This window comes from Rhinolophus sinicus, chromosome 16 (genome assembly GCF_057876585.1).
Source record: "Rhinolophus sinicus isolate RSI-liver-muscle chromosome 16, RSI-T2T, whole genome shotgun sequence".
Classification (NCBI taxonomy): domain Eukaryota; kingdom Metazoa; phylum Chordata; class Mammalia; order Chiroptera; family Rhinolophidae; genus Rhinolophus; species Rhinolophus sinicus.
The window spans coordinates 8,727,864-8,752,219 of NC_142516.1; the positions used below are offsets into that span (position 1 = coordinate 8,727,864).

General features: G+C 40.5%; 1 protein-coding gene across 14 annotated transcripts in view; it reads left to right on the forward strand.

The window, feature by feature from the left end:
* Positions 1-2,651: 2,651 nt before the first annotated feature.
* MAPKAP1 (MAPK associated protein 1) overlaps positions 2,652-24,356 on the forward strand; it is a 216,611-nt gene continuing 194,906 nt past the window's right edge. For 3 of the 14 annotated variants that reach the window (XM_074331020.2, XM_019728590.3, XM_074331021.2), the window contains exon 1: positions 2,653-2,925. The gene's annotated coding sequence lies outside the window, so the exon portion shown is untranslated. Of the gene's footprint in view, positions 2,926-3,855; positions 3,991-4,596; positions 4,657-8,157; positions 8,360-19,886; positions 19,997-20,906; positions 20,977-24,356 lie in introns of those variants that run through there. The other 11 variants (XM_019728585.3, XM_074331018.2, XM_019728584.3 and 8 more) reach the window with 8 other exon arrangements.

Below are 24,356 nucleotides of genomic sequence, written 5' to 3' on the forward strand. Positions count from 1 at the left end.
AGGGTGCCGTTCAGCTTCAAGTTGTTGTCCTTTCAGTCTTAGTTGTGGAGGGCACAGCTCAGCTCCAGGTCCAATTGCCTTTGCTAGTTGCAGGGGGCGCAGCCCACCATTCCTCGCGGGAGTCGAACCGGCAACCTTGTGGTTGAGCGCCTGCACTCCAACCAACTGAGCCATCCGGGAGGCAGCTCAGCTCAAGGTGCTATGTTCAATCTTAGTTGCAGGGGGTGGAGCCCACCATCCCTTGCGGGACTCGAGGAATTGAACTGACAACCTTGTGGTTGAGAGCCCACTGGTCCATGTGGGAATCAAACCGGTAGCCTTCGGAGTTAGGAGCACGGAGCTCTAACCGCCTCAGCCACCGGACGGCTCTGTGCTTTGCTTTTTAATGCCACTTCTGTCTGATACAATTCCTACTCCTTGGAGGCTAAGCCATGCAGTTGGCCTGTCCTTTCTCCTCATCTACCTCCCTCCCTCAGGTGCAGAATGGCTTGGGAAGCATCCCAGTTTCTTATTCACTCCATCTCCATCCATCATCCTGGGAGCTTTTGAGGTCACCATGGCATCTCAGTTCTTTGACCATCTCATCTCCAATAACTTTTTCCTCCGTTTCATTTCAGCCAGGACCCTACTCTCACATGGCGTTCATGTGAAGTTATTCATTAAGGCATCCATCTCTGAAGATAACCTCCATCTTTCTGCCTTGCTCCATCAGTTACTTCCATTATACCTGTTCCAGGACCTTCAGTGACGTGAACCTTTCCAGAATTCTCTTACCTATACAGGATCCATTTTGTGGCCCTTTGTTTTAAGCACTCTGAAAAGCTGAGATCTTAAACTCCTTGACCCAATCACAACTGTCTAGCAAATCTCCTTCCTTGGATTAATGCAATTGCTCACTCTCTGTATGCCTGTATCTTCACTATTCAAACTAACTATAGAAAAGTCACACAAACAGTTATATTACTATCACCATAAATTCAATCTTCATTCTCAATGGGGCCTTCGACATTGTCTGAAATTTTACCATATTTCCCTGCACTCCAACTTGCCACAACAACTATTTCAAATTCGTAGTCAAACTTGACTATAAGCTTCATGAAGGTGGAGTCCCTGTCTGGTTTTTTCACCACTGAATCTCCAGTAGCGTAATCCATTGGCACTCAATAAGTATCTATTTATTGAACGAAGAGTAGTAATAGTGGTAAGCATTTTATGTAAGTGCTGGTAATTATTAGCTATATGCCACGCTCTGTTCTATGTGAATTGTATGTATTAGCTCATTTAATCCTCACAGCCAGCAACCCAATGAGGTTAGTTAGGACTTTTATTATTCCCATTTTACAGATAAGGAACTTTAGAGAGGCAGCTTTGAAAAAGATGAAATCACTACATTTGTAAAAGGTAGAGTGGATATTCAATCCTTACAACTCGTAAGCGCTAACCACATCCAGTTGATCTCAGTTTTAGATAGGTTAAGTTTTTATGTGCCCGAGGGACACTCAGGCAGCTGTGCTGCAGGTTGGAGCTCAAGAGAGAAGTGAAAATGAAGATTAATAATTAGGGAAGGGTCAGACAACCAGGTGAATATCTAACGGTTTTGGCAGAGTGCCTCTGACAGGCCTCCAATGGAATTGTGCTGGTATGTGTAGGCGTGCATTTGGTGTTTAAGGTGCATCCCCCCCACCCATGAGCTAGGAGGTCAATCATATATTTGAACATGGGGGTGGATCCATGGTGTATTTTTTGGTGACTTTAGTACTGTGTATGGATCCCCTAGGGATGAAATTCAGCCTTGACCTTCCGTTTTTCTTTTGCTTAGGTGCATTTTTGAAAGAGATTTTCCAGACAATCTCTCAGGTAGGAGAGATACATCATTGCATTGCTTGAGTCCTTTCCCCTTCACAAGGCTTCCTACAGATTCCTGTTCAGAGAGAGACCCTGCAAACAATGAGCTCCGTTCTGGCCAGTCCGTGTATCTCATGGAAATCTCCCTGCAGTTCTTTATTATTTGTTTGTTTAATTTTTAAATTTTTTTTATTTTTCTTTTTTCTTCCTCCCTATAGTTCTTGAGGAAGATAATTCTCACCTCCATTTTACAGATAATAAGCATAATAACATTTACTAAGTGTTTATTGTATGTCATGCGCCTCATTTAATGGTTTAAAAGCATCATCCCATTCGATTCTCACAGCAGCACCATAAAATTGGAACTATTGTATGGATGGGAAAACCAAGGGTCAGAGAGGGCAGGTGTCTTGTTCTAGGATACATACACAGCAAGTTAGAGTTGGCATTTGAACCCAGGTCTTTCTGACCCAGAGGCCAAGCTGCCTCATCCCTCATTTCTGGATGAACATAGGGTTTTTTCCGTGGAAGCGGGATGAAAAGAGAAGGAGATTTGAAGGAGAACGCGAACATTGATTTCTAGCTAACGAAGTCCAGGGGCAGGTGCACCTCACCAGGTTCCCAGCTAACCTCCGACCCAGGCGTCAGCCGGGGTGGGGGGGTGGGATGGGATGGAGTGGGGTGGTTGGAAATGGCACACATGCGCACGGACTCCGTCGGCCCCGCCCCGCGGGAGGGCTTCTCTCCAAGCTCTCGGCTCCCGGGCTTGCGCACTACATCCCTAGCCAGCGGCTCCTTCCCGGTCGGGGACTTCCGGTGCATGGGGTGCGGTTCCGGGTCGTGGTGCGACTCGGGGCTGCAGGGTTGCTACTCGGCCGGCCGGCTGGCTTCGGCGAGAAACGTGGGCATGAGGGCGATCCCGGAGAGCAGCAGCTGAGCCGGCCAGGAGGAACGACAGCGCCCGAGGATTCTGAGAGTGCGGAGCTCGGGGCAGGGGCCGGGAGGTGCGGGGGAGCCGAGCCCTCCCCCAGAGAACGTGTCCCGCGGCCGACCCCGTCCGTAGTGTGGCAGCAGCTTCAGGTAAAGGTTGCCCCAGCCGCTAGCTCACTCTCGCTCTCCTGCCAGCCCACCCAGGGAGCCTGGCGGCCCTCCTCACGCCTCTGCTCTCGGCGCTGCCCGGGGGGCAGCATGGCCCTTGCTCTGGTCTCCCGTGAGCATCCGTTTCCTGGCCCTTTCTAGAACTGGAAGCCGCTGTCTGTGAGCCTGACAGCTAGCTGGGTGTGTGATTTGGGGGAGGACAAACTAGTGGACCTGGTGATGTTGGGAAGAGGTCGGGAAGAGGGTACTGTTGGCTCCGGCAGTTCCTGGCCCTACACTCGGCAACAACTAGGGGTCCTAATCTTCATAACGTGAAAATCAAGTTTTTAAAGCATTGCCTGTGTGGTCCCTGTTTCCTCGTGCCCCTTCTCCCCATTGCCCCAAAGGGGTAAACAACCTCGCAGAGCTATTTTTTTCTAGATGTAGCTAGTGCTGCTGTAACTTTGATTCAGCTTTTTATTTATGGGAATGGCAAGGAGTCTTAGATCTGTTTAAGGCTGAAAAAAATGATTGTAGTTTAAACAGGAGTATTTAACCGGAGGCCTAAAAGTTGACACAGAAAATGGTTAAAATTTCATTCTGCATGAGCACAAGTAGTTTTTGAAGCCTGTCACAGTGCCTGGCACCGTGCAGAGCGTCACGCAATAAACCAAAACTAGTAAAATCCAAAACTTCCCCAGATGTGAATAGTCACATGGAGACAGGTGTTTACATACATCAGGTAAAGCCAACATTCTCATTCTGTTTTTGACAAGCAAAAGGGGTGGATTCCTAATTTAAAAACCCACTAGAGCAGGAAAAGGAAGCCTTCCGTGTTTTATTCCTCATACACTGTGAGCCCACACAGGGTGCTCAATAAAATGCTGAGAGAGTTCTTGATGAAGCATTGATAATTGTTTTAATCTTTTTCAGTCTCCATACTTGCAAGCCTGCTGGAGCCTAGGAGGCATGCTGGTGGCCCCTTTCCCATTCAGCACTGTGCTCATACCTACCTTCAACCTCTGTGATGCCATATTGAACTCAACTTCCTCTACACCTCCTTATCTGGTACCTAACCAGCTTTCCAGCCATGCTGGAAATCGCTCCCTTCCTAAATCACTCTACCCTGATCCTTTACTTTCGATAAATAGGATCTCAAATCATGTTTGTTCTTTTCTTTGATCCTTGTTTTTTGTGGGACATTTTCCCTGTCTAGAAGGTTGCTGCTTTTCTGTTTCCACCTATTGAGCTGTTATCCAGGGCCCAGCTAAAATTGGCCTCCTTCAACCAATTCAGGACAACCCCAGTCTGGAAATTACTTCTTTTCTACACTCCTATAAACTCTCATTATCATCTCTACAATTATTGCTCTTAGCAAACATTCATTGACTATGGATGTATTACCAGGTACAATACCAGACAACGTAGAGATAAATAAGACATAGTCTTTGCTGCAGCGAGCTCAATTTAACGAGTAATTCCAAAGCAGAGTGGTGTGAGAGTTCTTTCTGGGGCACAGTAGTAGCAAAGGAGGGGGGTGGGTCATTAAGTTTTGAGGAGTGTGCTATGGCCAGGTAATGCTTTATAATGTGGGGTTCACTAAGCTTGCTTTATTATGTACTGGATATTACTTATAGGTTTCTCTTGTTTAATCATTTTAACCTCAATTTACAGATTAGGAAGACTCAGGATAAATTACACAGCTGGTACAAGACAGCCAGGATTCAAACCCAGGTCTGTCTGATACCTACATCTACTTTTTGCATTATGTGTTTTGCTTTCTTTCTCACACCCTAGCTCTCTATATCAAGTACATATTGAAACAAGTATATGAGAGAAAAAATATGAATGTCAAAATTTGTGGTGTAGATGGTTCTTTAAATGTAGAGAGAAGACCGATCTTCCAAGGCAAGAAGGTGGTCGGTGGGTCAGCTCAGCTTTGAATATGAACGGGAAAGTCATTCTGTAGAGAATAACCATGAACTCTGGTCAATTCCTGGTTCCTTTTCTTACTAGATCTGTGACCTTCGGGAAGTTTTTAAAATTATAAACATTATTTTCCTCAAGTATGGATTGGGATAGGGGGATAATACGGACCTCATGGAGTGCTGTGAATATTTAATAAGCTAATGTAGATAAAGGGCCTGAAGTAATTGCTATAAAATGCAAAAGTGCGATAACTGAGGCATGGTTTTAGAGTGGTGAGTAGACCAGCGTGAAACAAGCAAGCGATTGCTTCTTTTTATTGGGGATACTGGGGGTAAAGTTGGAGGGTCAGTAGGGATCAGTGTGAGTGAGGGCTTTGAGTGTCAGGCAAGAGAGGTAAATTCCAGTTTCTGCTTATAACTTTTCCAGTTAATAAATACTTTGAGGATCTGTGATTCATTCAGCAGTACCAGGGGAAATGTTAGACTCCGGGGTTGCAAAGAGGAACCAAACCAGGTCCCCACCTTGAGGTTGTTGACATTCTAGGGGAGGAGACATTTATGTGCAGGATAGTAAAGTGCTATAGGTATTAAGATAGCAGTCCCCACAGGGCACCAAAGAGCACAAAGGAGGGAACGCGGATAATGGTAGCTAACGAGCACTTACTATGTGCTAGCATTGTGTTCGATGTATTATCCCATTTATTTCTGTACAGGAAGGTGTATGTTAGCATCTTGACTGATTTTACAGATGAGGAAACTAGAGCTCAGAGAGGTTCAATGAATTCCTTGAGTTTATGCAGCTCTGGAACTGTGAGTAGAGGGGATCGTCTGCTAGTCTTTGGTATCTCCACTCTTCAGTATGACACCATGTTGTTTCTTTTTTGTCATGTGGATGGGGACCCTCGGGAGAAACTTCAGAGAGGTGCTGGCCTTGAGCCATAGGTTCTGTGTGCTAAGCAGTAGGGATAATGAGGAATGAATGTGGCCACTGTACTCACGGAGCTCATCACCTCATCTGTCATGTTAAATATATGTACATATATTTTTTTAGCGGAGGGCTTGGTTTGCTTGACTCATGAATGAAGACTTTAGAAACTGTTGTACTTCAGTGGATTTATAAATACTTTAGACTCAGAATTTGTTGGGAATCTGTTATTCTGATACATAGGCCTTATTGTTAAGGGCACAGCAATAGATACCAAATTATTATATGACAAAGAATTCTGTCACATTATGTTTTCTTCCCAATGGAAGGTGTGCTGACCTTCTGTTTTCTCTGAATTTGAGGTTTTTGAGAAGTTTTGACTCACAAATTAACACATTTCAGCTTGTGTTAAATTTAAAATAATTGAGCACTTATCTTTTGGTCATTGTTAAATGTTTTTGTATACTTTTATTTCCTTCATTCGTCATGATTCTGTGAGACAGGTGCTGTGATCCCATTTAACACGAGTAGCCTAAGGCCTAGTATTTAAGTATGTTACCCCAGAGCCACACAGCTAGTGAGTGATAACGCCAGAAAAATTTGGCCCAAAAAGAGTGAACAAATATTTATTAACTTAGTTCTCTTTTGAGCATCTGGGACAGACCTTGGTGAGCTGGAGGGCGCAGGACCAGTCTGGAAGTGTCAGTCGCTTCTCAGCTCCAATTGCTTGTTGCTTTGTGAGAAAGTAGGCCCACTGTCCCTGGATCTTTTCATGGTTTTCAAGAGATGCTGGAAATCTTGTTTTTAAAAATATATTGCCATTTAAAAAATTATTGTATAGACCAAAGCACGTTTGTGGGCTGTGTACAGACCTAGGCTGCCTGACTGTGAACTCTGATATACTCGATCGCTGAAATTTTGGTTCCCACTGTTCAAAGCAGGAGACACAACACAGGTTATGGTTATTGACCAGAAGTCTACTGGTAAATTGCCAGAATGAGGGGCTGTTGTAATTGACTCATACTGATGTCTTTGGGGAAGTGGCAGGGTGAATGTTTTTATTCTATAATCAGGCTACATTTCAAGAGGAATGGGGTTGGATAAGGAGGTGCCCTTGTAATACTTTTGTTTTGTGCTCTTAGCACTTTTCTACCAGATCTCGTCTCTTTGGTCTGCTCTACTATCCTGTCATGAAGTGAACAAGGGCGGGGGTGATTGTAACCTCTTGAGATGAAGAAATGGGAGCCCAGTGAAAGACTGTTTAATAGGAAGTGCACTACATTGAGTGGGACCTGAATTCTGAATATAGGTATGCTACTAACAGCCTTTCGATTTTGGTCACGTCACTTCCAGATTTTTGTATCTTTTGTCCCCTCCCCATGATAACAGGGAGCTCAATTCAAGTCTTGCTGAGGTCTTTTCAGGATGCCGAGCTCTCTATTTCTAATTGACATAATTAAAGTCACACAACTGATTACTGGCAGACCCCAGTAGAGAATGATTCAAATCTAAAATGCTGCTTCTCCTCCCTTGATGGCAGGTAAAGAGCTACTGCTCAGCTCTTCCCTCCATTCTTTGTTCATTACTTGTTCTGGGAAAGGACCTTGACAGGCCAGGTGCTCCCCAAATGCATACTGTGCTTTGTTGACTATATATACACACGAGATTGAAAGGGGACATAGAGACACCCAGCATAGTGAGAGAAATATGGTCAGGGAGTTCCCAGCCCAAGAGTTTAATTTATTTTTATTTTAATAACCCACCTTCCACAAGGTGAAAATTGAAGAAATATTGGTCTTGTAGATACTTGTTTTCATTCATACTCTATTGTATATAAGGAAATAACATAGAATATAAAAATGAAGAAAATAAATCCTGAGCAGTCATTCAAAATTTATTAACTCTAGTTGGCAGCAGTCTAGATATATTGGGGAAGTAGATTTAATATAGGAAACACAAAATTTGAACCCAAAGAAGAAAACAGGTTTAAGTAATTGAAAGTGAGAAAAATGGGAAAAACCACTTAAAAAACAGAACTTAAATTCTGGAAACAGCAAGAAGGTATTAGAATAACTATTGGAATTAAATTCTAGTAATCACTTGTGAAAGAAATTGAATGTTATGTCACATTTACCCCTACATACGTATATGCAATGTTAGATTCATATCCTACACTTGACTTTTATGAATATGCTTTTATTATTGATGCAGACAAAATGGGCTGAATTTTACACATTCAAAACAATAACATGTTTTAGTTCCCTATGAACTCATTTTAAGGTACTGTATTATAAATAAGTACTGTTTCCGCAGAGACATTGGTAGAAAATTGCTTGAAGGAATGGTTTTCTTCTTAAAATAAATTTTTAATCTGAACTTTAGTTGCTGACATAAGAGACTGACAAAGAACTGAGGTGCAGACTTGAATCTTGAAGCGATGTGAGGTGAGGCTTTGGAGTCACACCCACCTGGATTTGAATACTGGCTCTGTCAGTTATTAATTGTGTGACCTGGACAATCTTCAAGTGAGGACAATACTGCCAATCTCATACACTCCTTGTGAGGATTAAAAGAAAGGACATATGTAAGTACCGTGTACCGCGGTGCTCCTGGAAAGATATGGATACCAGCATCCAGGGGCACAAGACATTCCGATGTTAAAGTAACAAGAAATGATTTTGTGGAGTGATTGTGAAGGAGTGAGACTCATCTGCATGTCTGGATCATGAAACTTGTCTTGTTAATTCCTAGTTGTTCTGTGTGCATTACTCAGGACATCTACCAACTGTGCACGGTTGAGAAAATGGTTTCAGTTTGCTCTTTTTAGGCTATTAAATGAACTGATTTGTTAAATAACAATGAATACCTCCAATTGCTTATATTACCTTTTTTGTGTGCCCGTGACTACCAGTTGAAGTTTTTAGAACAAGGGATACTATGTTCTGCTGTCCCCACCTTACAAATGCTATAACTGAAGCTTAGAGAAGTAAAGTGACCCAAGGTAGAGAGCTAAGATAATGGCAAGGGTAGGATTTGAATCCTTGTTTTTTTCCTTTAAATAGTGCTTTTGTCACTGTTCCATGCTGTTCTAGATTTGGATATTAGAATTGGCCCTTGTTTTGGGATGGTCACCAACCATGGCCCTTCTTACTCATTTACACTTACTGCCTGCAAAAAGTTGTTATTGATTATATTGTGCAAGTGTTTGGTTGTAGGTGTAATTTTATGATACGAAGTTTAAAGATTTAATAGAACTCTAATAATCATTCGTGGCAGAGGTGGGTGGCGAGATGATCACTCACATTGTTAGTGGGAATATAAATTGGTAAAACATTTTTGGAAAAACTTTTGGCAATATTTATCACAAGTCTTAAAAAAATAAGTCATACTTGCCTTTTGAGCTTGTGATTTCATTTCTAGGAATCGTTCAAGAAATAATCAGAGATGTAGGGAAATATTCTTGTTCAAAGATGTTCACTGCAACAGTACTTATAATAGCAAAAATTAGAAACAACTTTGTTATTTAATAAAGAATTTAGAGAAATTATGGAAAAGCCATAGACTGGAAATACTGTGCAGTCACTTGAGATGTTTTAGAAGAATTTTAGTGACATGTTAAATGCTTATCATGTGACATGAAATAAAAAAGGGTATAAAACTATAAAGTGTGATCCCAATTATGTCAAACATAAGGGAAAAAAGAAATAAGTGGTAAGATGATAGGTCTTTATGCTTTTCTCTGTTTTCCAAAATATTCTCTGATAAATTATTTTTTAATAAAAAATAATTTTAGTTTAAACTTAGTATTAAAAAATATGAGTAGAACCAGTGAACACCATTTTAACCAAAATGGTGTTCACTAATGCAGATGGTCTGAAATTATAAATGGGTTGTATTTTCAAGTTAGTTTTCACATCAGTTGTTTTACAGTTAGAATGTGGTTTCATGGATCTTGACAAATGATGTTGAGGTTCCCAGGCTAGCCTTCCTTTCCTCACGCCCAAATCCTATTTAAGACAGTATTTATGGAAAAAGAGTTGTGTTCATGGTGGTAGCAGTGTCCCAGTGCTGCCATCACCTCTGGGACAGTGAGTAGTCCTGTGACAGGTCTGTATTCCAGAGAGCGTGTACTCCTGTCTCTGTGAGGTTGGACAGTTGTATATAGAGAACTTGTTTTGTGAGTTGAATGCATAGCTATTGGGAAGTACTTTCTAGGTATGGAAAATTAGAAGTGTGAATTTCTATTTGACTTTTTTTGGTAAGAAAAAAATTGAAGATCAAAGTTTGGATTTTAATTTTTCTGTAACTATTCAAAAAGTATGATTATTAAAAGTCATGATGAATTGGTGCCTCTTACTCTTTTCTAATTGTCATATACTTCATAATTGAAATTGCAGTGGTTTCCACACATATAGTTAAGCATGATGGAGGTTAGGTTTTCTTTCCTTAATGTACTTGGTAATTCTCCTATATACAATATTAAAAAGCATGCAGAAATTTTAACGAACTATTTACGCATATTTAAATTAGGGAAATACCAGGCAAGATGTTTCTTTTTGTAAACTGCTTCTGTCCAAAGCATTCTGTATATTATCAGAATGAAAAATGACAGCACTTTGTCATCTGTTCAAATTGATATTGCACTCTTCGCAATGACAGCTGAAAAGGCCCACAGGTGCCATATAAAGAGGTGACCATGTTGTCATATTTCATTTCGGCATCCCTCTGCAAAGCCATAATTACCTAATTAGGTTGTTAATTAGGAGATTAGCATTTTACTATATTGATAGAATGCTCTTTACTGGCGTGGGGCTAGATACACATTTGTCTGCCCTAATTTATAATCTCTGCCTTTTTTGTACTTATTTATTTGCTTATGTTCCTGATGTAGGGCAATTCAGTTTACCCGAGAAACAGTTTGTTTACAAGCTAATGAAGTTTTGATCACTGAATTAAAGTTGCTGTTAAAATAGGAACAGAGTTAAAAAGGGTGGTCACATCCCCAAAATGATAATAAAAATTCTGAGTTTGTGTAACTTGTATTCTCGTTAGCATAGGCAACAAACACATGATAAGAAATAAAATTGTTGGTATAAAAAAATCAAAGCTACAAATACTAAATCTGATATATAGAGAGATTTATATATCCTAAAGTAGACAAAGGAAATTATCTTTAATAACAAACCCCTATCATTTAGACTTATAAAATATGTTAAGTATTTTGAACGTAGTTCAGAAACTGAAGCTTGTTTAATGACTTCAGAACAAATACATTCAGTTTTCAGTTTAGACTTCCTTAGATAGTCATCATGCATCAGGGTTTATTTCATTTGTACCTTCTGTCCATTAGTCTGTGCTGGGAACATTCTCTTCCCACAATCTTTGCAGTCCTGAGTGCTTATGGAATTTGAAGTATTTCAGAGTAACCTTCACTTGGTGAGCGATTGGGAGTAAGCAGCGCGATCGCGTTCAACATTCTTTGGGTGGAAGAGGGGTGGTAAAAAAACCAGTTTCCATCTATTTTCACTCCAGTGCGTGATTTGACTATAATGTTTGTAATTTGCATTAGATGTACTTTTTCTGCTGTTTCCAGTTAAGGAGATTAAGAGTTTTATAACAATGTTAGGAGCACCATTCCCACTGAGGTAGTTTAGCTCCTTTTGATTATATTTGGTAGTAACTGTTAAAGTTGTAGAAAGTGCATATGTGCCTAAGTCCTTTTTCTCCACAGTTGTTCTGAAGAATTGCATTTGTTTATGTCTAATTTTCTTTAAAATTTAAAAACATATTTAAAAATATTTTTATATGAAGAAAATATATGTAAAATCTTCCATTCAATGGGTTAAGATTTTCGCTTAATTGTAATAATTTATTCGGTCAGTAGTTTCTAACTGTATGTCTGGGAATTAAGCAGTGAAAACTATACACAACACTGCCCTCGAGGGACTTGCAGTCTAGTAATGGAAAATACAGCCTTGTTTGAGAAGTGTAACCTACCTTGAGAAGTGTTATAGTAACGAAAGTAGAGGTGAGTATGGAGGGGTACCTGCTCTGGACTTGCTAAGGTCACACCTTCCTGGGCACAGGATGTCTAAATTGGGATCTGAAGGGTAAAGGAGACAATGATGTCTAAGCCAGGGGAAAGGGCAGAGAAGAGTGTTCTAGACAAGTATGACTGGAGGAGGAAGGCCTAAGGTGGTAATTTATGAAGATGGGGCTGCACAGGCAGGCAAGGTTCAGGTCTGTGGAGGAGTTGGGGAAGTCACTGAAGGATTTGCAGACAAGTTAGGAAACAGTGGCTACAGCCTAGGTGAGAGGTGGCTTGGATTAGTTTATGGGAGTTAAAAGTGAATGAAATCTAAAGAAGAGGCAAAGGAATGGTCATTAAATGGCTGTAGGCTTCATAGAAAGAAAGGAGTCAAGGATTCTAATTTGGATATTCTATTTGTTTTCTAACTTGAAGTACTGGAATATGTGTTTGAGTACCTCATAAAGACGAGGTTCATGAATCTTATTTTCCAATATGACCCCAAAATGTACAGTACTAGCAATTAGTTTTCTTTCAGATGAATTGGGAAAGTACTAATATTTGAGGATCACTTTTGGGCCCTACATTGTGACAGCTGCTTTACGAGGTATGTCATAACGTCTTAACAGAGATCCAGTGAAACTGTGACTTGCCCAGTTTTCTCAGCTCCTGTGTGGTGGAATTGCAAGCACCCCAAAGCTTTTGTGTTCTTTATCCCCTTCCATTTGTTTGTTCCAAAGTGAAGTGGAGAATTACATCAAGGCCGGGTAGCTCTGTATGTTGCTGACAGAGGCATTGTGTTAGGGCCCCACCCACTCTGGTGTGGATTAAAGCATCGTCTGGGGATTTGGTAGGAGAAGCTGCTCCTGCGCACGCACCAGTGTCTCTGCTTCAACAAGTTAAGTTCTGTTGGCATTACCGACACTGGGATTGAATCTCCCTTAACTAGAAATGTAGATTAGCTGCATCCACACGGGGTCGCAAACGTTATATGAAAGTTCTCTTCCTTTCGCCAGCGGAAGAGACTTGGAAACTCCCAGTTTTGCATGAGGAATTTGATATCCCTTTGATGCAGTCAACTTGTGTTACAAATTGTTTAAAAACATTTGTGGTTACTGTTGCAAATACTGTTCAATTAAGTTAGTTGTTGGTATCCGTGTGTGGGGATCACCTAAACTGGAAGAAATCTAGGATGCAGCATGGATTCTAGCCGTTCTATGCTTCTACTTCCCCTTTTAAAATGGGGATATAATTCATATACCATAAATTCACCCTTTCCAAGCGTACAATTCGATGATTTTTAGTATATTCACAAAGTTGCATAACCATCACCACTATCTAAAACCAAAACATTTTTGTTACCCTGAAAGAAACCCATACCCATTAGCAGTCACTCTCATTCCTCCCTCCCCCAGCCCTGGCAACCATTAGTCTATTTTCTATCTCTATGGACCTGCCTATTCTGAACCTTTCATATAAATGGAATCATACAATAATGGCATTTTGTGTCTGCTTTCTTTTACTTAGTATGTTGTGGCATGTATCAGTATTTCATTCCTTTTTATTGCCAAATAATATTCCATTGATGGAAATAGGAAATACCACATTTTGCTTATCCATTCATCAGTCAGTGGAGGTTTGGATTGTTTCCACTTTTGGGCTATTATGAATAATACTGCTCTGAACACCATGAACATTCCTATCCAAATTTTTGTGTGAATGTGTTTTCAGTTTTGTTGGGTATATACCTTATAGTGGATTGCTGGGTTATACAAGTGACTCTGTTTAATATTTTGATAAACTGCCAGACTGTTTACAAAAGTAGCTACGTCATTTTACCTTCCTAGCAGCAGTGTGTAAAGTCTGCCCCCTTCCTGCTTTTGCTCTCTTCAGGCTCTGTGTTGGCTCTGGTCTGAGCTGGAAGCAACCTTAGGTCCTAGGAGTTCCATGAGTTTTTGCCTTTTTTTTCTCCTCTGTCTTGATAAACAGGAAATTTTTACATTTTTCTCTGTTCAGCCAGGTTCGTTCTACAAGATATGTGTACCAGGCCTTACTTCGGGTATTAGTGATAGGAAGCCAGATAGGGCTTCTAGTCCTTTCCTCTCCAAGACTTCATAATCTAGTAGTTGGAACTTCTTAGTAGGAAATGAGAGGAGAGGGGAAAGCCAGTGACAAAAGTAACTGCTTAGATACTTGTGAAATTCCGCAGAATGGATCCTAACTTTGGAACTTAGGTAAAGATTGACTGACTTGGTTTTCACAGCTTCTGGCATTTCTTTTTTCAGCCCATCCTGTAACTATTGCTGTTTCTTGGGTTCCCTAGATTACTGTTCTTCTTTCTTAGGTGTTCTTCCTGGGTAAGCTCATTCACATCCATGACTTCATCTGTCATTAATGTGTTGATGTGTTCCAAATTTCTTAAGATCTTTTTCCGAGGCTGTGGGTTTGCATACCACTTCGTGTGTTGTCTCCTGCGTTTGCTTAGACCTTTCTCCTAGGCTATCATAACGGTTTGCATCATGATGGATCTCTGGGTAATCCGTAGACATCTCAAGCTCACTGTGTCTGAAACATAATTCCTCATTTCCCCTCTCCCTGTTAAGCGGTTCCTACCTTTGAGTTCACAGTTTCATTTGTTGGCACTGTCATGCAAGCTATAAACTTTCCCCTTCTCCTTAACCCTCCACATCCGCTCAGTCACCAATTTCTACCAATTTTGTTTCCTAAATATTTCTTAATATTTCTTAATATAGGCAGACCTATCTTTCACTGCCTTACTTCAGATTTCATTATCTCTTCCCTGATTTGTAGTCACAGCTTCATAACTAATCTTGTCTCTTGTCCATCAGATTAATCTTCTCTGCAGTTTCCAGAGCACTCTCTGAAATGCTAATCTAATCACCAACTTTGAACTCCATGTGGTTTTAGTTACTACTGTGTTTCCCCTAAAATAAGACCAGGTCTTATATTAATTTTTGTTCCAAAAGACGCATTAGGGTTTATGTTCAGGGATGTCATCCTGAAAAAGCATGCTAGGGCTTATTTTCCGGTTAGGTCTCCCCCCCCCCCAGTTAGGTCTTATTTTCGTGGAAACACGGTAAATACATATTCTGCTGTTTCTTGTTTTAGTGCCTTGTCTCATGCTGTCTCTTTACTTGGAAGAGATGTTTGTCTTTTTGACCCTTCTTCCAACTATGCAACCAACTTCTCATCTTTGAAGATTCATTTTAGAGCAGGGAATACTAGCAATAACAATAATTATAAACATTTGTATAGTGCTAACCATGGGCCAGGCTCTGTTATACACACGTAACATACGAGTATATGAATTCGTTCAATCCTCACAACAGTCCTGTGAGGTAGGCACCAAAATTATTTCCGTTTCCAGATGAGGACCAGGAGGCACAGAAATGTTCCTTTCCCTACATCCCACATTGCGTCAGTGGCTGTATCCAGATTTGAAGCCAGGCAGTCTGATGCTCGATTGCTTTCCTGCCTACCCTTTCCCAACCTCCTCGATTGCTTCCACTTCCTCTCCTCCAAACGTTAGTTGTCCTTTCCCTGCTTCTGTGATAATCCGTGCCTGGCCTGATGTGCATCTGAAGTCCATAGGACAGATCTGGGGAAAATTTTATTTTAAACATTTCTGATCAAGGAGCCAGCATTATAGATGATTTATTGCCAGCTCTTATTTTTCCTCTGTTCTTAAGGTTATAAAAATACCTGGCAAAGTTAGTGCAGTTTTGTTAATAACAAGAAAAGCGCTTACCCTTGATCAGAGTTACGAAAGTGGGAAGTGATCACTTCCATTATTTTGATCTCAGTCATGTCTGTGAAGCCTTGTCTGAGTGTCCAGATTCATTTAAGTATTTTTTCTTTGTGTTTCCATACATAGTAGTTTGTTATAGAATCCTCTAGCATTGCTCTCATTCTTTACTGTGACCATTTGTGTACTTGTCTTTTCCCTCTTGTTTGATTGTAAGCCTTCTGGGTAAGGGACTGTGATTTACTACTTTATACCGCTAACTCCCAGCATGTAGTATGTATTCCTGCATGTTGAATGTATAGGTAAGTGTGTTTATATCCATATCTAGACTAGTGAGAGAAGCGGGATTAAGAAGAAGGTGATGCAGGCGACAAACTGGAAATTTCAGGCCGCAGATTGTAATCGTTATGAGCCAGGCTTTTTCCTGCCCCCCACCTCTTGCTAGTTAAGTGGCCTTGGGTCTCAGCTGACTGATTTGTAAAACATGAATAATAATAGACTCTACCTCATAGTTTTGTAAGTGACATAAGTGCTTACTAAATAAATAAGTAACCTTCTGGAATCCAGATAATTGATTATTGTACTTAAATTGTATTTTGTGAAACACTGCCACCCTAACTTCATAACATTATAGGCAGAATGAAGCCAGTCTGCTGCCCTGTCCTCGTGTTTGATCAATGTGGTGATGGTTTAAAAAACAAAAGAAGAACATAGTCTACAAGGTTATAAAAAAATACCTGGCAAAGTTAGTGCAGTTTTGTTAATAACAAGAAAAGCACTTACCATTTATCAAAGTTACGAAAGCTCCATTCAAATGAAAGTACAAAGCATCTTTCAAAGTCACATAAAAATAGTTTGGGGATTATCTCCTACTTTAGATTTTCTCATTGCTGTCCTCCACTCATTAGGAGTTAAATGAATGAGTGTCATAGTTGACATTTATTTCCCTTCCAAAAGGATGTAGTTAGACCAAGGAAAGTCAATAATATTGCACCTTGGGTTCGTATAGTGCTTTTTTACTTTCTGTAAGTATCCCCATAAAGTGGCTAAGCAGGACCAGGTTATGGCTATTTCACTGCTGGGGGAACAGAGAGGCACTGACTTGCTTAAAGTCATCCCATAGCTAGTTCTTCGGCAGGCTAGAGACAATAACCTGAAATTCCAGGTGTGTTTACTAACTTTCACTCTTGTAGTTTTAGGAACCAGTTTCTATACATAATGGCATTAGAAATATAGGCTAGGTGGTGATAATGCCCATTCAGATCGGTCAACATGATTTACCTTTGTAGGTTTGCTGCCAAAATCTCGGTACTATTAAAATCTTTGTCAAAAAAGGATTTCCTTGTACGTCTATCCTTGGTAGAGTCATAAAAGTAAAACATGCGGTGGAATTCTTCTGACCTTTGAGGGAAAACAGTATGAATCAGAAACACACAAAACTTTTTATTAGGACTTCAGGGTAAAGTCCCAGTCACATCCTGCTCCTCCTCACAAGTGATTGGAATAGAAGTTGAGAGCGGAAAAGGCCCCTTTTACAGTTCACCCTGCCCATAAAACAGATGCGAAAATGGATGGATGTGCAAAACAGGTTTAAAGAAGTGACTTGTCCAAAACCGTGTAATTAGGTCCCTAGTAATTAGGGAATTGGAATTCAGGTTTCCTGAGTGGTGGTTGCAATAAACTGTGTTGCTTCCCTTAACTGATGGTGTGGTTAACCTGAGAGCCAGGGAAATGGAAACATAACTCTATTGAATGATTCTTCTTGTTTAAGCAAACGTCAGACATCGAGGAAACAATAAAAGGAAAATAAATCTTAGACTGTAGCGGGAGACCTATCTATTGAACGAGCACCATGGATAAAGGGCCTTTTTTTGGAAAATCATGGCGCAACCTTTTGGGAACAAGAAAGATTCATTTGTTTATCTGTTCATTCCACACTGAGCTCTTACTGGATGCCAGCCACATTCTGCTAGAAACAGGCGGCACAGTGATGAATAAGACAGGTCCTTAAGGAGCTTATAGTTTAGAAGAGAAAACCAACATATAAACATTATTATTTAAGAAAACACTGTGATTAGTTTGCTCATTCATTCATTCAATCCTTAACATAGCAGCCAGAGAGATCCTTTTAAAATGTGAGTTAGACCATATCACTGCTCTGCCTCCAATCCTCCGGTGATTCTCCATTTTACTTGGAGTAAAAGCAGGGTCCTTAGAATGGCCGGCAGTAGATTTGCACACTCTTCCAGACATCATCCTGTATTACTTGCTTCCTTGCCAGACTCCTTGTTTCTTCTTGAATAGTGCCCGGCATGCTCCCTCCGATTGCACTTCCCTCAGAAGTCCACATGGCTTGTTCTCTCACCTCCTTTTAAACGTTAACTCGATGTCACTTGGCCACTTGGCAAAGCATTTCTTGACTTTGTTTACAATTGCAACTGTGGCTCCACCCACCTAGCATGCTGTCTCTCTTCCCTGCACTATTTTTCCCTGTAGCACTTCTAACTTAGTGTATAGTTTATTTCTCTATTTTGTTTGTCTCCCACATGGGAATGTGAACTCCATAAGGGCCGGACTTTGTTTCCTGCTGTGCTCTCTGCATCTAGAACAGTGTCTGGCTCATAGTAGGCATTCAGTAAATGCAGGCAGAATGAGTCCATTCAGCAGGCACATAGCACCTACTACTCACAGGCCATGTGCTAGATTGATTACTTGGTAGAAGTGGGGCCAAAGTGCAGTGCAGAGACCACAAAGAAGGGAGCAGCTAAGCCGGTCTCTGGGTTTCATTAGGGAGGTTTCCTGGAAGAACCGGCCGTTGAGCTGGATTTTAAAGAATGAGTAAGAAGTAGTCAGGTGAAGAAGGGTGACCAGGCTTCACATCAAAAGGGGTAAGTTTGAAGGAGTACAGCTTGTCTTGATTGTGGTAACTTGAGCTTTGGTTCTCCGTAGGGTGGGTTAAAATTTCAGTAAACAGATATTAGGAGCTGAACTTGGTTTGGTGCCTTCGAAGATTTGCCCATAGATTTTATTAGTAGCAAAGTTGTATAGTTTAGTCTCAGTATAAATGACACTCGGGGTCAGGTTGGATTTTACCACAAATTTACTGGCTTCACACGACACATCACTGCAGGGTTTCTCAATCAGCGTCATTGATACTGACATTTGGGGGAATATGATTCTTTATTGTGGGTGCTTCCTGTGCCTTGTAGGATGTTTAGCAGCATTTCTGGCATCCACCTTCTAGATGCTAATTGCACCCGCCCCCAGTGTGACAACTAGAAATGTGTCCAGACATTGTTAAATGTCCCCTGGGGAGCAACATTGCCTTTCTGTTGAGAAGCGCTGCATTGCTGTTGGTGGGGTCCAGGGAGTCCTGTCTTCAGCAACTTTACAAGTGATGGGGGGGAGAGAGATTTATACCTTCACAGAGTGACTGCATTTCTGAATCTAGAATTGGATAAAACTTGGGCAATTCCTTAAACATGATGTTCATGTAACTAACTGTACTAAAGGTAGAAATAAAATGCCTTTAAAGCAGTTTGGACCCTGGGAGCTGGAGAAGGGTTGACAGAGGATGAGATGTGAGAGTTGCGCTTAAAAGAGTAAAGTTTGCATTGGGTGAAAAGGGCACATCTTAGACAAAGGGAGTATCATTACCAAAGGCTGGCAGACGGTCCCAGTAGTCCTGGGAGTTGCATGCTGGGAAGAAGGCAGGTGAGTGAAACTGGGTTGTGAGAGCCTTAAATGTTGTGCATGAAGGTAAAGGAGTTTAGGCTGTTTTCCCCACACTATATATTTTCATTTCTATTGCTGTATAACTAGTCATCACAAACTTAGTGGTTTAAAACAAAACAAATTTATTATTCCTCAGTGGGTCAGGAGTCATGGCTTCAGCTGGGTTTTCAGCTGAGGCTCCCAAAGGAATGAAATTAAGGTATCAGCTGGTTCCATCCTCACCTGGAGGCTGGACTAGGGAAAGATCTCTGTCCAGCCTCCCTCAGGTTGTCGGAATTTCCTTGTGGCTGTATGATTGAGCTCCCGTTGTCTTGCTCCCTGTTGGCTGGGACCACTCTCAGCTCCTAGAGGCCGCTCGTGGGTCCTTGCCATGTGTAGTTCCCTAACGGCTGTTTGCTTCTTCAAGACCAGCAGGAAAATCTCTCTGGCTTAGAATCCCTCTTCGTTTGCCTGGGATGTAGTCTTATAACGGAAAATAATCAAGGGAGTGACTCTCTTATCACCTCTGCTGGCTAGAAGCAAGTCAGGTTCCACCCACACTCAAGGGAAGGACACAACCCAAAGGTGTGGCTACCAAGAGCCAGGAGTTTCTGGAGCCATTTTAGGAGTCTCACTACCATATACACTTCAGCTCCATGAAGGCAGTGGCCGAGTCTCTCCATTTTTTGCTCAGCATTGTATCTCCAGTGCTGGTATGTGTTAAGTGCTTTATAGATATTTGTCAAATGAATGAAATCAATGAATGAATATTTGATAGACAGTTCAGTGCTATTTGTGGTTTCAGCTCCTTTCACGTTGAGAAGCAGTCAAGTTTCTTTGGTGCTACTAATTTCTTCACTCTAGATAAAACTATAAACATTTTTGCCTGAAATCTTAAAAGTAAAACCTAAAATTATTTGTTTATTGTCACAAGTGTCAATCAAATCTATTATGTCTGAGAGACAACAGCCATTAGAAAAATAATGTAGGGCTCCATTGCACCAAACTATAATAGCAGTTTTCTTGTAATAGCCAGAAGTGTTGGCAGGTTTGGAGTTTTGGGGGTGGTGGGTGGTTAGGCTGTCTGAAGTTTATTGCTAGCTAATAAACAATATTTCAAAGCATTTTGAATACTTGATTGTTTTTTAACAGTGGCATCATAATAGAGATTTTAGTCTAACTTGTGTTTACAATTTTATATATAGTTTGGTGTTACTAATAACTACAGTTCTTCGTACTTGTCATAGGAGACATCTATTAAGAAAAAATTAGGTCTTGAGTTGTCCATTGATAAAGTACCATTTTATCTTCACAAAAATCAGACATTTTTGACACCAAACTCTTTTTCTATCTTGTGTTCAATCTGGGGTTTTGATAAAACCTGTATGTGCCGGGGATACTAGAAGCCACAAAGGAAGCATGGCACGTCTTCCTGGAGTGTTGATTTTAGCGATACATTAAAAAGTAAAACAGTTTTTTCTATTAAAACAAATATAGGTGCAGTATATTACAGGATAGCATGCAGAATATGAATGAATTCCAAAACAGTTTCTTAGAGCATATTGCTTTAGGTGGCTCCCCTAGATTCTGTCATACTGTGATTTATGGTCACCTGCCTTTCAGGTGTGTCCGTGGACAAGTCTGAGAGGCACTGTACTGTACCAGGCTCCCCTTAACTGGATCGTGGCAGATGGTAAGATCAGAGACGTTTGAGATGGAGGTTAGTGGCACAAGGAAAGAAAAATCAAGGGTCAGGGTTTCTTTGTCCAAAGGAGACATTTGTTGGAACAAAAGACCTGGTCTGCTAGATTGGTGGCAGTCTGGCTGGTCCCAGATGTCCTTAGTCACTCATCAGGGGGCCTCAGCAGACAAGCTGGAATGACACCTGAGCCTCTCCAGGTAGTCTTTTATCCCAAGCTTCTTCCCATGATTCAGATGTGTTCCAAAGAAGGCAGCAGCAGAAGCTGCAAGGTCTCTCACGGTTAAGGTTGAGAAGTCCCACAATATTACTTCCACTACATTCTGCTGCTGAAAGCAAATCAGTGTAAACCCAGACTCAAGGGGTGGGGAAATAGCCTCCATCTCTTGATGGGAGGAGCTGCAAAGACTGGCCTTTTAAAAATCCACCATATGACCTTGAGCAAGTTGCTTAACTCCTTTAAGCTTAATTTTTTAAACCTATAAAATGGGGATAGTGATACCCACTTCCTGGGCTGGTTGTAACGATGAAATATGTTGTTACATGAAAAGTACAGCTGATAGTAAGAGCTCAGTAAACGTCATCTATTACTGTTCTCCTTGTTTCTGCCTAATGAAAGCTTAGCCATCCTTAAATGCGACCTTCTTTCCTGAAGCCTTCTGTAGTTTTCTTGTCTCTTGGAAAACATATTGTCTTAGCGCCTCATTTGATGGTTAGTACGTATTGCCTTATGTTACTGCAATGTCTGTACGGGACATAGCTCATCTGCTCAGGCTTGTAAGCCTCTGGAGGGTGCAGGCCAGTGTTCAGATAATTTTTTGTAGGATTCCCAGTGCCTAGCTCTGAGTGATGTTTACTGAATGAATCCCATATTATTCAAAAGATACAAGCATTTCTTTTTTGTTGTTTTAATTTAGTAAGTACTTTTAGTCAAAATACAGAATACAAATGTGAAAGGAAAAATTAAACTCCAGATACAAGGTCTCACTATTTATTGTTTAATGAAATTAGGCATATTCACATAGAAGATTTTAATTCCCCAACGGGAAAAAAACTTAACTTTTTGCTGGTTTGAAAAATAAATGAAGATTTAATTTGGAGTTAAATTGGAGAGAGAAGAAGAGATTTAAAAGCAATAAAGTGCATTTTATTTTAATGGTCATTTCAATTATTTTCAAATTGCAGGAGGTGTGAATTCTGAACTTTAGATCAAAGAATGCTGAAATCTTAGTAAAAAACAGGGTCTGTTGGTTTTTATAAATGGAAAGCTTTGCGTCTAACAAAAAGGCTTTTGTTTTTCTAACTTGTGATCATTCCCTGTAGTGCAAAATAAATGTGGGTGCTTCTATAACACTCTTAAGGAATCCTGTGTAGGAATCAGATTTAACTTGCCTAATGCTATAGCATGAAGTGGGGGTACAGGGTGGAAAGGTAAAAAAAAAAAAAAAAAAAATCTGGCATCTGCTGTTACATGTTGTTAACTCCCTCAGCAGACATTAAATCATTTCAAGTACAGTAATAGTGTGGGAGGTAAATTAACTAACCATTAACAATCTTATAAATACACAATTAACATGCCAACATTTATATGACACATTGATGGGGCAGCAGTAATTTTTGATTGGGAGTTTGCAGACCTTTGAGAAGCCTCGGGCTGTTTGTTGCTTATTCAGACAAGTTTTCACAGATTGCAGGTGAGGAGATTTGGAGTCTGTGTCTGGCAGAGAAGTGAGTTGTCGGAGTGTTTGGAAAGTCTAGGAAGGGGAATTTCCTTTTAACCATTGGCTGAATTTGAGCGTTTTTAAGTCATGTCGCTGCCTATCTCAGGTGCTTAGGGAGTGAAGAAGTATAGGGAGGGCCCATTTGTTTACGGTGGGGTTATTTAAAGAAATGCGGAATATTTCAAGTATGGATTTTGTAGCTGAAGTTGCATGAATCTCGGGACTTCCAAAAAGATACAGACCTGAGAATTTAAAGTATACCCTTCTTCCGTGGTTTCAGGTCAACACTCTGAAGTTTGTTTCATGTGTAAAATGTTGTGACTTTTATATTTGAACAACCGTTTTGTGCGCTGCTCATTTCTTGCTATTGTACAAATCACTGTTGCATTAGTGGAAGGAGGTTAAGGGTCTAGTCTACTGTATAACACATTTACTATCTTGCATCTTTCAAAAAACCCATGGAAGAAATTTCTCTCAGGGTCTAAAACCCAAAGAGCTCAACAACGTGATTTTAAAAATCATGTTTAGTATGACTGTTATAATCCTTTGTTCCTCTTTGTTTAGAGAGGGTGTATAATGGTTAAGATCCCAAGCTCTTGCCTTTGATTCTTGGTTTTATTACTTGTTAGCTATCTGGCTTTGGACTTTTCTGTACCTCAGTTTTTTCGTATGTAAAATGGGGATAAAAATAGTAAGTATCTTACAGGGTTGTTTTGAGAATTCTATGAATTAATCCACCTAAAAAGGAAAGAACAAGTCTAGCTTTTGTAATAAGGTTAGCTATTATAATTGCCTTTTGCTTCTGGGATTCTACAGTCTGCCTGTAGCAGATGTGTACGATCTTATGGCATGCACTGGCTAATGGATTCCTCCTGAGTTAGTTGCCCTTTGCCACTTTTCTCATCTACTTTTTTACTATGTCTTATGTTTTTTTGTAAGCCATTGCAAATACAGTTTGGAGGGTGTAAGTGTATAAAGTTATTAAAAATAGACTTGTATGAAGACTTGATACCCATTAAACCTATAAAATTTAGTCCCCTGTTTGGGGCACATACCAGGTTCCCATAGCAGGTCGCATGATCATTAGTGAACACAAATGGTTATGTAAAGTGGTAATAGCATCCAAATGGCACCTGGAACCACATTTAGCACATAGTAGGAACTTATAAACATTTATTGAATGAATGAATGAAATATAAAAGGAGACTCACCCAGTACATTAAAAATGGCCGTGTCATTTTTGGGACATCTCACTATCTTCCTACTCTGCGTGATGTCCCATTGCTTCCATTTTCAGTAAAACAAATCTTTATACTTTGAGGGACCTGGAGTTAAAAATGGGAGAACCTGTGAAAAGTAGGACATTTTATGGGAACAGACCTCCTGGAGCCTGAAATTATTGTTTATCCAATAGCCTAAGGTATATAAAAAGGACCAACTGTCCTAGAGAGTCAAGAATTGGTGACATCCAGCAGAGGCATTCAAAGCTCGAAGAGCCAGCATTTGTAAAAGTGTAGGGAAGCATTTCTAAACCATGTTCTGTGAAACCCTGTTATACATTGATATGTTTTAGTGTTTCTAGAGGAAAAAATGTATAGGATCAAATAGGTTTGGGATTTGGGATATATGAGATTTCCCACTCTTGGAGCTTCA